General features: G+C 38.2%; 1 long non-coding RNA gene across 2 annotated transcripts in view; it reads left to right on the top strand.

Moving 5' to 3' along the window:
* The window catches only part of LOC127022791 (uncharacterized), a 70,883-nt gene that overhangs the window by 31,122 nt on the left and 23,994 nt on the right, over window positions 1-15,767 (top strand). The window contains exons 3-4 of one of the 2 annotated variants that reach the window (XR_007767373.1): window positions 9,958-10,065; window positions 14,506-15,216. This is a non-coding gene — a long non-coding RNA (uncharacterized LOC127022791). Of the gene's footprint in view, window positions 1-9,957; window positions 10,066-14,505; window positions 15,217-15,767 lie in introns of those variants that run through there. The other variant, XR_007767374.1, reaches the window with a different exon arrangement.

Genomic DNA, 15,767 nt, shown 5'->3' with positions numbered 1-15,767 from the left:
AAAAAAGATTCTGGAAAATTACTCAAAGCTAAAGTCCCAATTATAAAAGTACTAAATTTTCAAAGCAATAACTTCAGTTATTCTTGCTCCCCTTCCCCCATTCCTCCTCCTCCAGGAGCAGCAGTCTTCCAGCTGCCTGATATTGTGTAAAAAAGCCAGGGTCATGGCGATGTCACTTCTTTGCTGTGTTACTTAGCTTCTTTGCACGCTCCTTGAGGTTGCTAGGGTTTGGCATTTGGATTTTACCAATGTGCTAATTACAGAGGAATTTGAGTATCTCCAGCAGTCAGCTTTCTGATGGATTTCATTGTTGCAGCTGTGATACGTAATCATTGTAAGATTTACCTTACTAAATCCATAGAAAGTCCATCTCTTTATCAGTCTGTATGCTAGATGGAATAACCTGAATGTGCCCTTTTAAAAAAGTTACTAATGGACCATGTAAAACTCCTGACTAGAAAATGATGAAATCTTGAAAGTTAGGCTTTCACATGAAATACTTTGGTGGAGTCTGAAATACTGTACAGATTCTAATGGGTGAGATCAAAATTCAGTCCCATGGCCATCTTTCAAAGTTTTAGAAAAGAATAAAATTCTTTTCTTAGCTTTTCTTTAATTTTCTCAAATATCTTGGGTTTTTGAAATCTCTGTGTATGGATTTATGGACTATGCTGGAAACTGCATTTGTTCAACTGAGAGCTTAATCAAATGCACTGTTTACTAGTGCAGTTTATAGGATTGCTTCCTTCTCTTTTTTTGGATTCTCCATCTTCTCTACGTTCTTGTGAAATGAGCTATGTGGAGTGATTGTTCAGATCTTACATGCACCTGAAAGCAGCACTGCAAAACATCTGCTCATTCTTTGGACCCTGGCTACCATGTTCTCGACAATAAATGACAGTGCCTATATACACCTTGGTAGCCTGCGATTCTGTGTCCTTTCCACAACGGGAAGATTCAGTAAACTTTACAAAAAGCAGGGCTAAGTGGTTCTCAACAAATTTGAACCACAAACCATTTGTTTCTACCTTCAGCACAGTGGCCAGCACAAATCCTTTCCCAGTTTACACGCCTTGTGGGTTTTTCAGAATGCTTGCTTCATTCAGCATTGGCTGTAATATTTTAAAAGACTACATATCAAAATTTTTGTTTTGATCACTCTAAAAAGCATGTCTCCATAATTATATGATAACGTGTGCTTTTTGCTTAACAGTCAATTTTTACATTTTTTACTTTTTTTAAAGAGAAAGTACAAGAAGGATTATATATAGCCCATGAGTTTTTTGTAAAAGTAAATATATTTCATTAATAGGCTTCAGGTCTATAAAGCCTTGTACGTATGCTTCATTTTACTTGCAGGTGTCATCTCTTGATTTCAAGGTGATTACCCCCATCAGTAAAGTTCAATACATGTCAGGTGCACAAATCTGAAATGGTTTTCTTAACTTTTTTATTGAATATATGAGAGATTGGAGTTTTTGCAATAAACTTTTTTAAGAAAAAGTCCACAAACCAGGCTCCAATCTTTGCAAAAACTCCTGTCAAATTCAAAATAATCTGTTCTCCACCATATCTAAATACCAGGTGCAGTAGCTTCAGGATGAGACTCTTGTCAGCAGGAAACATTGCTGTCCCATAGACACTATTAGCAGTAGACTGTTCATGAATGTACATGTTAGATGATTAAATTTTCTTGGCAAGTGAGGTAGCCCAGGGGTTAAAAACATATGTCTCAGAACATCTGCATGCTGGTGTCCTTCAAGTTTTAGCATGCTATCTTCAGGATTATGCCACAGATTAAAGAGTTTTATTTTACCATCAAAGTTCTATAACTAGAATCTCTTGGAATAGGAAACATGATCTGTTTTGCTGACTGCTCTGGGGGATTTCTTCTTCTTTTCAGGGGTTTGAAAATGAATGTTCTTTGACATTCATTTTAAATTGACACTTGATATCCAGTAAATCAAAATAAAAATATAAATTTGATCTGTGGAAATCAAGATTAGTTTAATGTTTACTGTCCTAATGCAAATTAGATTTCTCTTCCTGTCTACAGAGTGACAATTTCAGAGGTATTACTAATGTGTATGTTAACATCCTACAAACTGGAACAAGATTTTGGCTAACGAGAGTGTTTATTTAAAGCCTGTCAGTTCATACATATAGCAAATCTTCTATGCATTATTAGTTTAATTTGCCTTCTGTTTCACTATGTGAAACTATAATATTTATATTTTTATGAAAAAGCTTTTCCCTGTAGTGAGAAAAATACAATGTATGTTGATGTATATGATACGTCTTTCTTTAGTTAATGACTTCTTAACTTCTTAAATTTTCAGTGTAGCCAGAAGCAAAATTTTAAGACTGATATTATAATTTATTTTTTTTTTAATAAGAGAAAGGCTAGTCATAAGCTTAAGTATCTAGATTGTGAATTGAAAAAGTGACAGAAATTTCCAGAAGCAAGCTGTGGAGATCTTGGCAAACTGTTGTACCTATTCTCTGTATCTTCATGTGCCATTCATCCATAATCTCTACCTTCAGTTCTACATCTGCAGCTTGATTGTCCAGCTTGCAGGTAAGTGGAATCACGGGTACCAAGCTGCTGAAACCAGCTCTGAACAGATTCTACCCTAGAAGGGCTCGTTAGCTCCGACTGTGTGTGATATGCAGATGCACTGATTCTGCTGTCAGCTCAGATCTCCATTCATGTGAGGCTGGGCCCAAGCTAATAAACCTGCTCAGATATTAAGACAGTTCAGGTGTGCCTGTGCCGTGTATCTGCAACCAGAAGCTTTGGGAATCTTGTTGTAGATACATCTGAGCTGGCTTTGTGCATTTGCAAGGCACTTTGCTCAAGCTTGTAAACTTTCCTGGAAACAGCCATATGGGGGGGGCTGTGTACAAGACACAGGCTGGCCTTTTGAGAACTTACTGGGGTCTGGAATCAGTATTGTACTGATATTTCCATTGCCTGAAATATCATAACCACTCATTGCTCTGAATATGGAGAGTAAATTTTATTTAGATTGCAGACTCCTCCGGAGTGAGGCTTACTCTATATAGTCTGGCAGTGCATAATAATATAGTAATACAACAGGTCCCGAATATTCAGTGGGCCACCGTGCTATTGTAATACAGCTAGTATTTTAGAAAGACTTTTTTCATATATTTGCACTACAATTAAAATTATGAAAATAGTTGTAATAGCAGAATTCCTTGAGGGTAAACAAGTAAAACAGGATTTGCCTTGTTAATAAGCAGTAAAAAAACCCAAACAAACCTAAACCAAAACCAAAAACCCAAACAAAAAAAACCCTGAAAACAAGAAAAGAAGGAAGAAAATATTGTGTGGTAAAAACTTCAGCAGCTTCTTCTGCTATGAAAAAGTGTGCTTGGAAATGCATTTGTTTAAAACCAAGCATATAAATGTAACATTTGTGATACACAGAGATATGTGAGTTTGCGCAGGATGTTTTGACATATTAATATTTTCTGTGCTGGCACCAAAAAGACCATTTACTGATCCAGATCTCAGACTATTTTAGAAAATGTGCAATTAAAAAGGGTGTGTGATGGGGGGGAGGAGGTAGAATTGCTGGAGTGGAATCACTCTTCTTCAGGTTGCTAACCTACTTTTAAAAGGTGGAGTAATTTACTGCTGTACCATGGCCATCAGCTCATTAATGAAGCTAGAAGAAAGAACTATAAAGACTTCAAAAAAGATAACTTGGTAGAGTTCCTTCCCTGTTACATGAACTGAGAAGGAACAACTCTTTACAGTGAAGAAAGAGTAAACGTGCAGCCTTGTGAGCCCTGTGATGGAGCAATATATGAGATACATCAGTACCATGTCATCAATGAAGGCTGCTGAGAACACGCAGGATTGGCATTATCTGGTTTGGACTATACACACTATAATATTTATATTGCTGTAAATTGTGCCCCAGTACACAGACCATAGTCTCATTTAAATATCACTGTCCTTTCCTGAGAATTGCCTATACTGTTATAAAGTATAATAAGAAAGGTTTAAGATGATGAAATAATTTTGCCTCAGATACTGCCTGCATTCTGTTAAGCAGAGGTCTCTGTCAATCAGATATAAGTTGTTTCTAGTATATAAGCTGGATCTTTAATGAGAGTAGGTTGCTGCAGCTTTAAAGTCAATGGAGCTAAGACAGTTGCACCAGCTGAAGATTTGGTTCTGTACACTAGGAATAGACACAGAGGTGATTGCTGATATATTTGAACTGCAAGAGGACCACTCCCTTACCTAAGGGGGCTGTAGGGATAGGTTTTATTGTACAACCTAGGGAGGAGAGAATCTCATTTTATATACAAATAGTGAAAAAATATCAAGTAATATTGAATATTGACAGCAGGAAATCTTTTGTTGTAGAGAAATGCAGTGAAAAGAAAGGCAAGTACATCACCCATTGGTTGATACGGATAAACTACTGGCTAAGTGGAAAATTGTGTGCCAGTCTGTTAGTGAAAATGGTAAATTAAGTGATGCTTAGGAAAATTGAAAAGTAAATACTCAGAAACTCCTGGTAACTGAACGGTTCTTTTGGTATGGGTAAATAGCCCCACCTAAAAACAGTACGTATCACTCCATGTTTCAGTCAAATACAAGTTCTGTTGATAAAATTCTATACAGAACAAACTAACACCAGAAAGACATAGAAAATTATGTAAGAGATCTTCCCTTGATTTATTTTTAACTTAAGCCAAAAACACAGGTTTGATTTTGTGTATTGATACAAGCGGGTGTGTATTATCTTCAGGCAGGTCGAGTGACATTCGTAAAGGGTGCAAGTACAAACTGGATGTCTCAATCCAGCAAAGCCATGGATGCAATAGTTAGGCATGTGGTGGCATGCACGATGCTCTCTACCTGATCAGCGAAAGGGGAGAGCGCTTCTCAAAGCAAAACCAACAGGTATAGCTGTATTCTGAGGATAGCTGGTAGGGTGTGAAACAACAACAGAAAGGGCACACGTAGGGGTTTATCAATGTACCCCATTCAGCTAACAGAGAAAGAGTAAATTAAAGCATGGACACTCAAGGTCATAGGAAAGTGTATGTTCAATGATGTACAGGTACAATTTATTAGTTTATTTTAAAATTGTTGTAATATAAGTTTTTTTCTGTTCTCAAGTGTCTCTAGATTTTAGAAATGAGGAGATAAAAGAAGTATCCAAGAAGGTGGTGCCTTTCCTTTATCTCTCAAGAGGAGTTTGTGTGCCTATACAGTTGCTGGATACTCTAACCTAATCGATAGAGCTAGGCTAATTTGGAAAAGTTTTGGTCTCACTGCAAACTCAGAAATGGTAATTTCTTGACTGTGGAGCTCTTTCAAGGCCACAAAGGCTCCATCCTAACACTGTGGAGTATCAAACCTTCCTTTCCTATCTGTGGTTGAGAGAGGAGGCACAATCTTTGCTAAGAATGTGTAGGTTTACCTGTGGGGTTTCTGAGACTGCCTTTTGCTGCTGAAATTGAAATAACCATTAGGACAGTATTTCTGTTTCTAATACCTTGGGAAAGAAGGACAATGAGAGTCAACACAGACACCAGGATTAGAAAAATAAAATTAAGCACACTCTTCTGAATTGCTGTAGTTCAACTTTACTTGACTATTGAGAGGATAAAGCAGATATCTAATCCAAATAATTTCACTGCATCTACATCAAAATTTTTCTCCCACCTTGTACTACTTTCTGTTTGCTTTATTTTGTACTGTATTCTGACCATTACAGTCTGGGCTTCAAGGGGCTCTATACACCTCCTTTTAGAGTTCAAATTTTTCTTAGGATAGAGGTTCTTGCAATAAAAATATATAACAGCTCCCCATTGACAAAACAGCAAGGACTCAAGCCATCAGTCCTTCTTTGGTTCTTGTAATAGCCTTTCCATTTAGTTAAGTGCTGTTTTATTCTTTGTAAACATATAGTTCATTCATTTAACAAGGACTTAGTTCACCAAGTCTGCAGATGCTTTGCCTCCTTGATATTCATCCAGGGTCTAAAACTGACAGAATTTAAACCAAACAGCATAAGAGGAAAGCCAAGGTCACAGAACAAAATATAGGAATGCTTTAGTGGAAAAATTCAAATCCTGGGATGAAATCTTTTAAAGAAAAAAAGAAAAAAAATTGAGAGCCTCCTCTTCCCACCCCAAACAAATAACAGTACTTTATCTGTGCCTCATTCGTCTCCTCCACAGACTATGGAACTCATATATTTCACTGAAGTCAAAGAAAATTGCAGACTACACACAGAGATGAAATAGCAACAGACAGATATGTGTAAAATCCATTATTGTAACTGAACTTGGAGCTGCCGGACATGTCGGTCATCTATCCTCCCCATTCCAGTAGCACCTCTAAATTCTTCCCATTCTCCAGAACTGTTTCTTATTCTGCAGGAGGTATGAGGCAACATTACTCTCCCCATTTTTGAGAACTAATGGAGATACTAAAAGGATGTTTTCACTGCCAGAGTTTCTCTCACCGAGGAGCGAGATACACTGCAACTATACCAGCTTAATTCTGTTATTAAATTATACAAGAGTGATATAGAAATATATTTCAATAACTGGCAAGAAAATCAGAAACATTGTTTGGGAACTATTTCTAACTATCTGCATTGGAAATGTCAGAGCATCTTTTGCTTGTTTTGCAATCTGTACATAATAATTAATTACGTACACTTTTAAATGGACAAACTGATAAGGATATGGGATTTCTGTGAAATTCCACAGCAGACTAATAGCAGAGATCATGACTCCAAATTGTGCTAGCCATTGACCAAGGCCCCATAAGTAGTTTAGTGTAGCATATAGAGCTCTGTGACAATCATTGCCCTATGATGCACAGTATTCTGCAGATAAAATTCATATTTCTGTAACTCGACACAGCACCTATGTTCTTCAGTAAAGTAGCCAGCATTTACTTCCATACACTCATATTGTTGCAAAAAAATTGAAGATTAAAATAAAACCCGGAAATAATACTGATTTGCGATAATGAAATATAATTGTTTGCACTACAAAATCCATAGCATGGAACAGTGCAATTGTCAGGGTGGTAATGGGACAGCTACAATACCAGCTCATGCCAAATGGCATTAATGGACAGATTCTGAGGTGTAGTAGCTACTGTTAATTTTCTATTACAGATTTTCAGTACCTTTTAACTTCTTACACTTTCCTTTGGCTGTAATTTAAGGACTATTAATCATGATAACTAGGTACAAATTTTTCTTGTCTTTGGAAGAAAACAAAATATACAGTTAGAGATATGCTAATTTTTTATATTGTGTGTGTTCTGATAAGCTTTATTTTCTAAAATACAGCTTTCCAGGCATTGTCGTCTTTAAACTCTCTCTTGTGGATGGGCAATTTCAGGGGTTATCACCTTTCCTTTTCTTGCTGTCCTCTAAGTGGTACTTTCTTTGCCGTGGGCAGTGCAAAAACTATGCTCTGCTCTACTTGTCGTGTCCCATTTGCTGCCACCCAAATCAAAAGCAAGTGGTTTGGCACATTTCTGAGACAGCTTTTTTAAAAAAAACAACCTTCCAAGGACATAACTAGACAAAGTGCCATTCCCGGGAACCAGGCTGCGTTTCAAAGCCCATTTGCTTTATTTTATGTGCTGCTTCCTGTTCTTTTCACATTCTCCTCTCTTTTGTCTTTTAAGCCTGAACTGTAGAGATTCTCAGGGACAGATTATAACTTTCCTCCCAGGTGAGATCAAAGAGGGTCTGTTAGAGGCCTGGTTGTCTCTTTTTCACTTAAAAAAAAAAAAAAAAAAAAAGCAAGCTTTCCAACATCTGCTAGAGCCAGCACAGATGTACATACATTGTAGTATGTTAGAGGATTTAAGGTAACTTTCTGAAGCTGTTTTCAACACCTTCCCCTGCCCTTGATTTTAAAGAATCTAAATGCAGAATCTGAGTTTGTGGATTATGGCTGAAGAATCAATGGGGTAGGCTCTTGAATTCCTTATTTCCAGCTGCTGTGTTCCTGCTGAGATACCGAAGTACATGAACAAACTGAGATCTGATTCATTACAAGATAGGCAATGCAATGTAACTTCTAAAAAGTGTTCACTGATTTTGGAAATTCCACTGTTAAATTCAGAGTAATAGCTCAGTGTCTCATACATATACGTGTTGCCTGGGAAAAACACACTTTTATAACTGCTTTCCTGAAAGTGTTGTCCCATTTTCCCCTTTCCATCACTTTTATTTCAAAACTTAAAGATTTTCAGTGTCAAGGTCAGCTCTTTTAGTTAGGAGTAGGTAATAGATGTAGGAGCCGCTCATTATCAGAACCTCCATACAAAATTGGTCCGTTTCTCCTATTTATCAGTTTTCGCCTTTTCCCACTGCCATTTTCCTTCTTTTCTTTCCTTTCCTCTCAGCATTCTGGATGCGAATGATTTATTTTCGTTCCATATGGAATAATTTCCTCCTCAGCAAGCAGCTCTGACCTACTGTCACACAAATGTCACACACCAATATGGCTGAATTAGTGGTTTCTAATCCCAAATGGAGTGATTGGAAGCATACAGTTGTTTGTGCTAAAATAGGCTTGTGTCACTAAAGACATAGTTTATGACAACTATGCCAATAGTTAAAAGAGGGGAAAATATGGTCACTGGATGTGGAGATCACTGAAGAGTCTGTAGACTGTTTTTGTACAAGAAGGAGGAAGGGGAGATGGCAAAACTCTGACCTTATTGTCAGCATAAGAACTTAGCAGGAGAGAAGGCATGGAGACTGAGTTGAGATTAAGGGAACCTTCAGGAGAGAGATTGAGGAGGGGAAGAAAAAATGAAGTAAGAGACGTAGTTTTGCCCTCACCTACACAGAGCCTTGAACGAGTATTTGATTTTAGTGCAGAGGAAAATGCAATTGAATGAAAGGATTGAAGAAGGTGGGAAAAGACACAGTCAGAACAGCAGGAGCTTAAGAAAGCAACAAAGTCTCAAGGTGGCTCGAATTGAGGAGGGCAGAGGAGGTGGCTACAGTACTGTATTTATTCCTTCCCTGTCGTTAGAGGTCATGTGTGTCTATGTAACGTCATTTCTTTTAGAGCTTTTTCAAACCACCATCCTTGGCTAGTAGCATTTGTATGACTTTCACATAAGATCAATAACAAAACCAAGTTCCTGCTGGACTTCATAAAATCTCAGGAATGTCTGCTTTGGAAGGGTCAAAACTCTGCTGGGGAAAGACAGGACAGGAGTTTGGTTTAGATTTTTTTGTTCTGTTGTTACTCTGTAGGAGTGCAGCAGCATACAGGGTGTTAGTTTGGTGACTGAAATTCAGGAGATGAAAAGAGTTCTTCCTCCTATGTATGCTGCTTCATCTGATAAATTTGTAATTTTTATTAGCATTTTGCCTGGTTGTCCAGTTCCAGAAGGGCAAAGCATAGATAGGCCCAGAAGAAGGTACAGAAATTCTAAGGAAATTCTTCTAATTCTGGAGAAAATTGTTATAGCAGCTGAGAAGTACCATTGAGGTGGTAGTAATCATGGGATGTATTGTGTTACCTGGAATATTCTATGAAAACCTTTTTGTCATGCTGGATGCTTTGTCTAGGCTAACAGACTTCATAGCTGTAGTTCAGTCAATATAGCGAATCATGGTAGCTGTGATATAGACTGGATACTGGTATTTTTCCACTACGTTACCAAAATGTTTATGACAAAACTGCAAATTATAGCTTCAAGGCTTGCAAATGTACATGATGCTTTGAAGGAAAATGTACTGTGTGAATTCCTTGCTCCAATTTATACTCCCTCCTTTCCCCTTCAGGTATGGACGCCTGCAATTCTTCATTTGAGACTTCTTTAGCACATTGTACCTCAGACTGCATCAGACAGTTGCTTCAAAGTTTTCTTTTGTGCACTGTACTAGATTTGTTTGTTTGTTTGTTCTGCAGCCAAATGCAAAACCTTGTCCAGCTGAGGTGAGTTTAACTGAGGATCATCCATCTGAACCTTCCGCTGAGATTCTGAAATTGTGCACTTCTGTACATGGGGAATAAGAGGTGAGACAGCACAAAAGATTCTTATATACTGGTTTTGCTTGGCATCTGACAAAAACTGGGTGTTATTTTATTCAATATTGAGTTACTTAATCAGTGTATCCCTTCAGTCTCAATGGCAAAGGATTATGCTGTGCATGGCATGGGTATCCTCGGTTGCAGCGTCTACCTTGATGTGCCCCAAAGCTTCCCTGTGGAATACCTGTGGTAACTACTTAAATACAGTTCTGGGTAATCTGCTAGTGAGTTGGGCAGGGATCACCATTGTATAAATTCTGGGAGAGAATGTAGAAAAGCCAGTTTTACTTGTCTTCTGGATGAAGCCGATGGAATATAGATGAATTTTGCTCTGTTTCTGAATTTCTCTGAATTCTTACCCACATAATTTCTCTGAATTCTTACCTGTATAAAGGTAGTAGGGTTTACCCTGTGTGTACCTGAGAACAGAATTTGGATTCATAACTTTTTAGACATACCTCTAGATCTTTTCCCTCAGTATTAGTTTGTGGGATTGCTTTTACCATCTTATGCAGTACTCCTCACATTAGGTCTCCATGTGGCTGGTTATTAGTGGGATGATGGTTCACGGAGAAGACGTCCCTGGGGAGCCTGGGATTTCTGAGTGGGTGGTCTCACAATAGCCAGAAGAACCAAACTATTACCTGTATGTCCTGCTGGCATGTTTCCACTTATGTGAACATAGTTGTTCAAGCACAGAAGGACATTTCAGCACAGTTTCCCTGAGTCTGGGGTGCTGCACTGGGACTAGTCTTGTTAGCACAGCAGCTTCTGTAGCCAATGGCAAATATGGGAACAGTGCAGGCACTATTGCTATTTCCCTTTGGTCTCTTAGACCATGAGACCAAGTACTCAATTACAGCTGGACTGACTGGAAGGTAGCGTTTGGCACAAGTCCAGGCTGAAACAGGTTGTTCATGCTGTCCTGCAAAAACATGTGTTATTGCAGCATCTATTTTTAATAAAATGAAAATTTATATTCATGCAAAATGTTAGATGTTATAGTCAGAATAAAAGAAATCTGTATGAGAATGTAAGTAAAGGAAAGGCACTTATCAAAAGAAGCTCAGTATGAAAGGAACTGTAATTTCAGTTGCCATTGATACTCATTACTAAACTAATGATAAACTCATCTGTTCAGGAAATAAATGTCAATGTACTTTTGTAATTTAAATGAGAACTTGTAATATGGAAAATATGCTTCCCGTTCAGATCCTTGAAGGTTCGCTTTGAAATGGGAGTCCCCTGTGATGTCTATTTCATTTTCTTTTATTGTTAAAGTGTTGTGTCACTGATGACATTTCTGCTGAATGCTGCCCAATTATAACATTGAACATCTGCACAGGGACATTATATCTTCCCAGGGGGATTATGAGAAACAAGCACATTGGTAAACAAAAGAGTAACTGATATTATTTGTAGGAAATTTAGTCACTTTGTTGGCTGCCAAAGGTTGAGGCTTACTAACAAAACATTTTTGCCTTTTATAGATAGATCAAACATTAAGGGAAAGAAAGCTTTTATAATAAATACAAGGAAAAAGTTGTGGTTTGCACTGTACTTTTAATAATTATTTTCCTGGGTGAGTGGGTGTTGGGGAGGGGGGCAAATTGCTTTGATTTAAAATATGTGTTTGTAATATCCTTACTACCACCATATAGGGCAACTTTTAATTTATTCTTTCTGTGCAGTAAATGAAAATCTACTAAAGTGCCCAGGATCATGTAAGATAATATATAGATGTAAATGTCATGTATTCAGTCTAAAGTTAAACCATATTATCTTGGTGCCAAGGTTCTGGATATTTAACAATTCAGTTGATGTTTTAATTCCAATTATGGCTTTTGTGGTCAGACATTGAAATGATTATGCACAAAATTCCCATCCAAGTCGGTGGGAATCTCATGTGTGCAAGTTTTGCAGGCTCGGGGCCATAACCACATGCAGGCTATTTCCAGTACAGCTTTCACCAGAATCCTTTGCATTCAGACCTTTGCAAGGGAGAAACCGAGGAAACAGGTGGTGCCTCTCTGTCTCCCACTGCTATTTGGCCTTGGGGTAAAAGTACGGAGAGAAGACAAGCATATAGTCCAGCTAGTCCATGCTGCAGGGACCTTTGAATATTCTGAAAGACTTCTGCTGTCATGGCAGGGTTTTGTCTGTCTGGCGGTGACTGTCTGTTTGTGCTATCCTCAGCCCATCTCTTCTCCCTCATTGTTTTGTCACTTGAGCTTCAGACGTTGCTGTGGAACATTGTTCTTCAATACTTACCTATTAATTTTTATGAGGGATGTAGCCGTTAAAATGGGTGGGAGGGATTCTGTCACACAGGAGGTATTCTATTTTTTCTTAATGGATAAATATTGAATGTCTCTTTTATTTTGGTTTATCTCAACAATATATCTGTCTGTAGTTCCCCCTCCCTTCCCACCCCAAAATAAATAGTCCTGCTGTTGAAATGAGAGAAAGTATGTTTCTACGTCTTCAAAATAGAACTAAACATACCTGCTTGACCTGTGGGTTTTAAGACAGCTTGCAGTTGTGGTTAACACAAGCCCCCCTGCTAAGATCAAAGTCTGGCCCCATCCCGCTTGAAACACTGCTGTCAGTACCTTGTTGTTAGGCAAAAAGTAAGAAAGTGTTCCCCTCTGCTGTGGAAAAGCAATGTTTATTTGATCTTGGGCCTCTTCTGAATAATTTTGCTAAATCTGATTGCTCTTGATGTTTTATCCAGTACATCATGGGCTTTTTCAGAAGTAGCTCTTTATGCAATGAGTGAAGCATCAGAATACAGTAAGGACCACTTCAAATATCTCTCATCAAGGCAAAGAACTCTAGATAGATTACTGCAGATCAATCTGTATAAACCCTGCATAAACACTGAAGCTGTTTTAAGTTAAAATGTAGTTTAAAAAACCCTTATGTTATGAAAGGTGAAATACTCTGTAACTATTAAGAGAGTTATCATGTGAAAAGAGATAGAGGTCTGTTTAATTCACTGGTTCCTGTCAATTTATGATGAAACAAAACACATGATTAAATCCTTTCCAGTATATTTATTACCATACATTAAGATTTTATGTTACCAAAATGTAAACTTCCTGTATGTCAAATGCCAACCCTGTACCTAAATATGAGCTATAGTTCTAACATGAATGATGCTGTTGCTGCTATGTATTGCTTGAGTGAAATCAAAAAACTTGACTTTTACTGATAATCATCGCGAAGGACTTTGCAATGGACTGTGACATTTGGTTGCTACTCACACTTCTGCTGGCATGCAAATGACTTACAGACTTTGCTGCACATGTGTAGGAAGTTTCAATAGGTGAAACCATAAATGAGAATGACAACCTGCAGTAGTTTTTCAAGTAGAAATCTCCTCTGAAAACAGAAAATGTATGTGAACTTCACTGTCAGAGTATCATACTGAATGATCGTACATTGGGTGATAAGCAAGGGTGATTTGTAATGCCTCCCTTAACTGTGAGACTGGAGTATTTGGGAAATGTAGGTCCTCCTCCAACGTTCACTGCTGGTTTGATGGATGACTTAATCTCTGTATTTTATGTCATACAGTTATTTGAAATCTCTTCTTCATGACACTTAAGACACTTCTGTTCATTTTATGTGTATATTTGTGTGAGTGCTTGTATCAAGTATGACATTCCCATGAATCAGTGTGTAAATGCAGGAGGGTGCTTTAGGCACATGCAGAACACAAAGTGGTGGGTGGCAGATTGTCTCCCTTGGGCAAGAGGAGACCAGCTGCTCAAGCACCATTTGTTTCCTCCTTTCTATTACTTTTGCTGCAACCAAAGAAGCTGTTAAGTTAGGTGTATATAGAGGAGTTGATAATGTTTGGGGAGGAGAGTGATCAGGAGGCCATCTCTGCAGCAGCAGTAGCAGTTGTCAGCCCCATCTTTTAGCAGCTGCAGGAGTAAAAACACCACTAGTAAGGGCTTTTCATTCCACCTCACACCCTCTCCCTCCTTGAGACAGAAGCAGGCTCATTCCCTTTCCTTCCCAGTAAGGCATTAGATGGCAGCAGCCAAGAGTATGGAAAAAAGAGTGGGGGCTGCTTTGAGGTCAACTTCAGTTATCTCTTCATTCACCTATACAAAGCCATTTGAAACACACTTGGCCCTTGAGCCTTCTTACTTAACTTTTCCAAAACTCCGCTTCCCATTCCTGGCTTTAATTTTCTCCCCCCGTTCTCTCATTTTACTTCACAGAGCTGCCTCCTATTACCCCTTTCTCCAGCCCTCAGCTGGTTAGTCAGCTGGCTAACCTTCCCAGCTTTCCTACTCTCCTAAAGGCATTTCTACTGTAACTGTGTGTTGCTTCATTAATAATGTGATGTTCTTTTTCTCTGGACCACAGAATTCTGTTTCGTTTGCTTAATCTCATCTGCTTTGCTTGCAGATCAGTCTCTGTCTGTATATGCTGTTGGCTGTGCCTAGGGAGAGTCACTTACACAGAGCTGAATGGAATACTGGGCTAGATGGACCTTAATTCTGAACCAATATAGCTGCTTGGATTTTGTGCTGTGTTCAGAGGCCGCAGTAGAAGTAGATCTATTGCTGCTTTGTGACCTAGGGGGAAAAGAAAACTCCTCCCTGCAGTAAGCCTGTCTACTTAACGAGTAAAGGAATTCAGATCAATAAAAGAAAATAGCAGCAGATCTAGAGGAATTCCCTAGGGCCAGATGCATCATCGCTCAGTCCTTGTACAATAATTTGCTTCTGTGCTGTTCAAGAAGAGCTTTTCCGCTGGTGCTGGACACTGGACCAAGTTCTTAAGTGGCTTTTTTTCAAAGGCTAATTTTAGCTTGGAAGATTGGAATTCCTCCATCCCTTCCATAATCACTGGTGGAAAATAGGCTGCTCTCAGCCATGAATCAGAGCAGAAGCTTCTTAGGCTGAAGTTTGCTATTCCTCTCCGCTGCTCAATGCACAAGCTCTGGACTTACCCTCTGTACAGGACTGAATTCTGTTCTGAGACAATGAAGTGATCCCTCCTGGTACACGCCGGTGAATTTCACCTTCCCATTTTATTTGATGGGAGATTTATAAAGACAGAGCTCCTCTAGTCATCATTCTTGGCATTTATTTCAACATTAGATAGAATTTGTGATTAAATTCATGACTCTGATATATTAAACCAAAGTTCAGTGTGAAAAAAGCTTTATCTTGTAAGTGTTATGATGAGTTGCTTTATTTCTAGGTTTTTTAAAACTCCTCCCAAAAAACTTTTTAGTTTAAAGACTTTGAATTCAAAACATTTATTAATAATGTAAAGGGCTGCCTGCCACTCAAAAGCTATAAAGAAACTCTGAAATCAGAGTGAAATAGTTTCTTCATCAAAACGTAAAAAACCCATAACTTTGGTACAAGTTTTGGTGGTGCTTTTCTTTGTTTGTAAGCCCACTTAAAAATAAATCCATATCATAGTCAGTCCTCAACACACAAATTTGCAGTCTGTCTCAGTTGGTCACTACTAACCTGGATGGTACAAAATACTAAATTTTAAAATTTCTGGATTCTACTTCTAGTCATATTATTGATTTTTATGTGATTTTCAAGAAATCAATTATGTCCAGCTTTTTTAAAACTCCTCAATTTTTGGTGTTTTAAAATTTGAGGTATCTGGGGAGAAACGTATTCAGTCACTGAAAACCTGTAGCT

This window comes from Gymnogyps californianus, chromosome 16 (genome assembly GCF_018139145.2).
Source record: "Gymnogyps californianus isolate 813 chromosome 16, ASM1813914v2, whole genome shotgun sequence".
Taxonomy (NCBI): Eukaryota; Metazoa; Chordata; class Aves; order Accipitriformes; family Cathartidae; genus Gymnogyps; species Gymnogyps californianus.
This window is presented reverse-complemented; position numbering and strand designations above follow the sequence as displayed.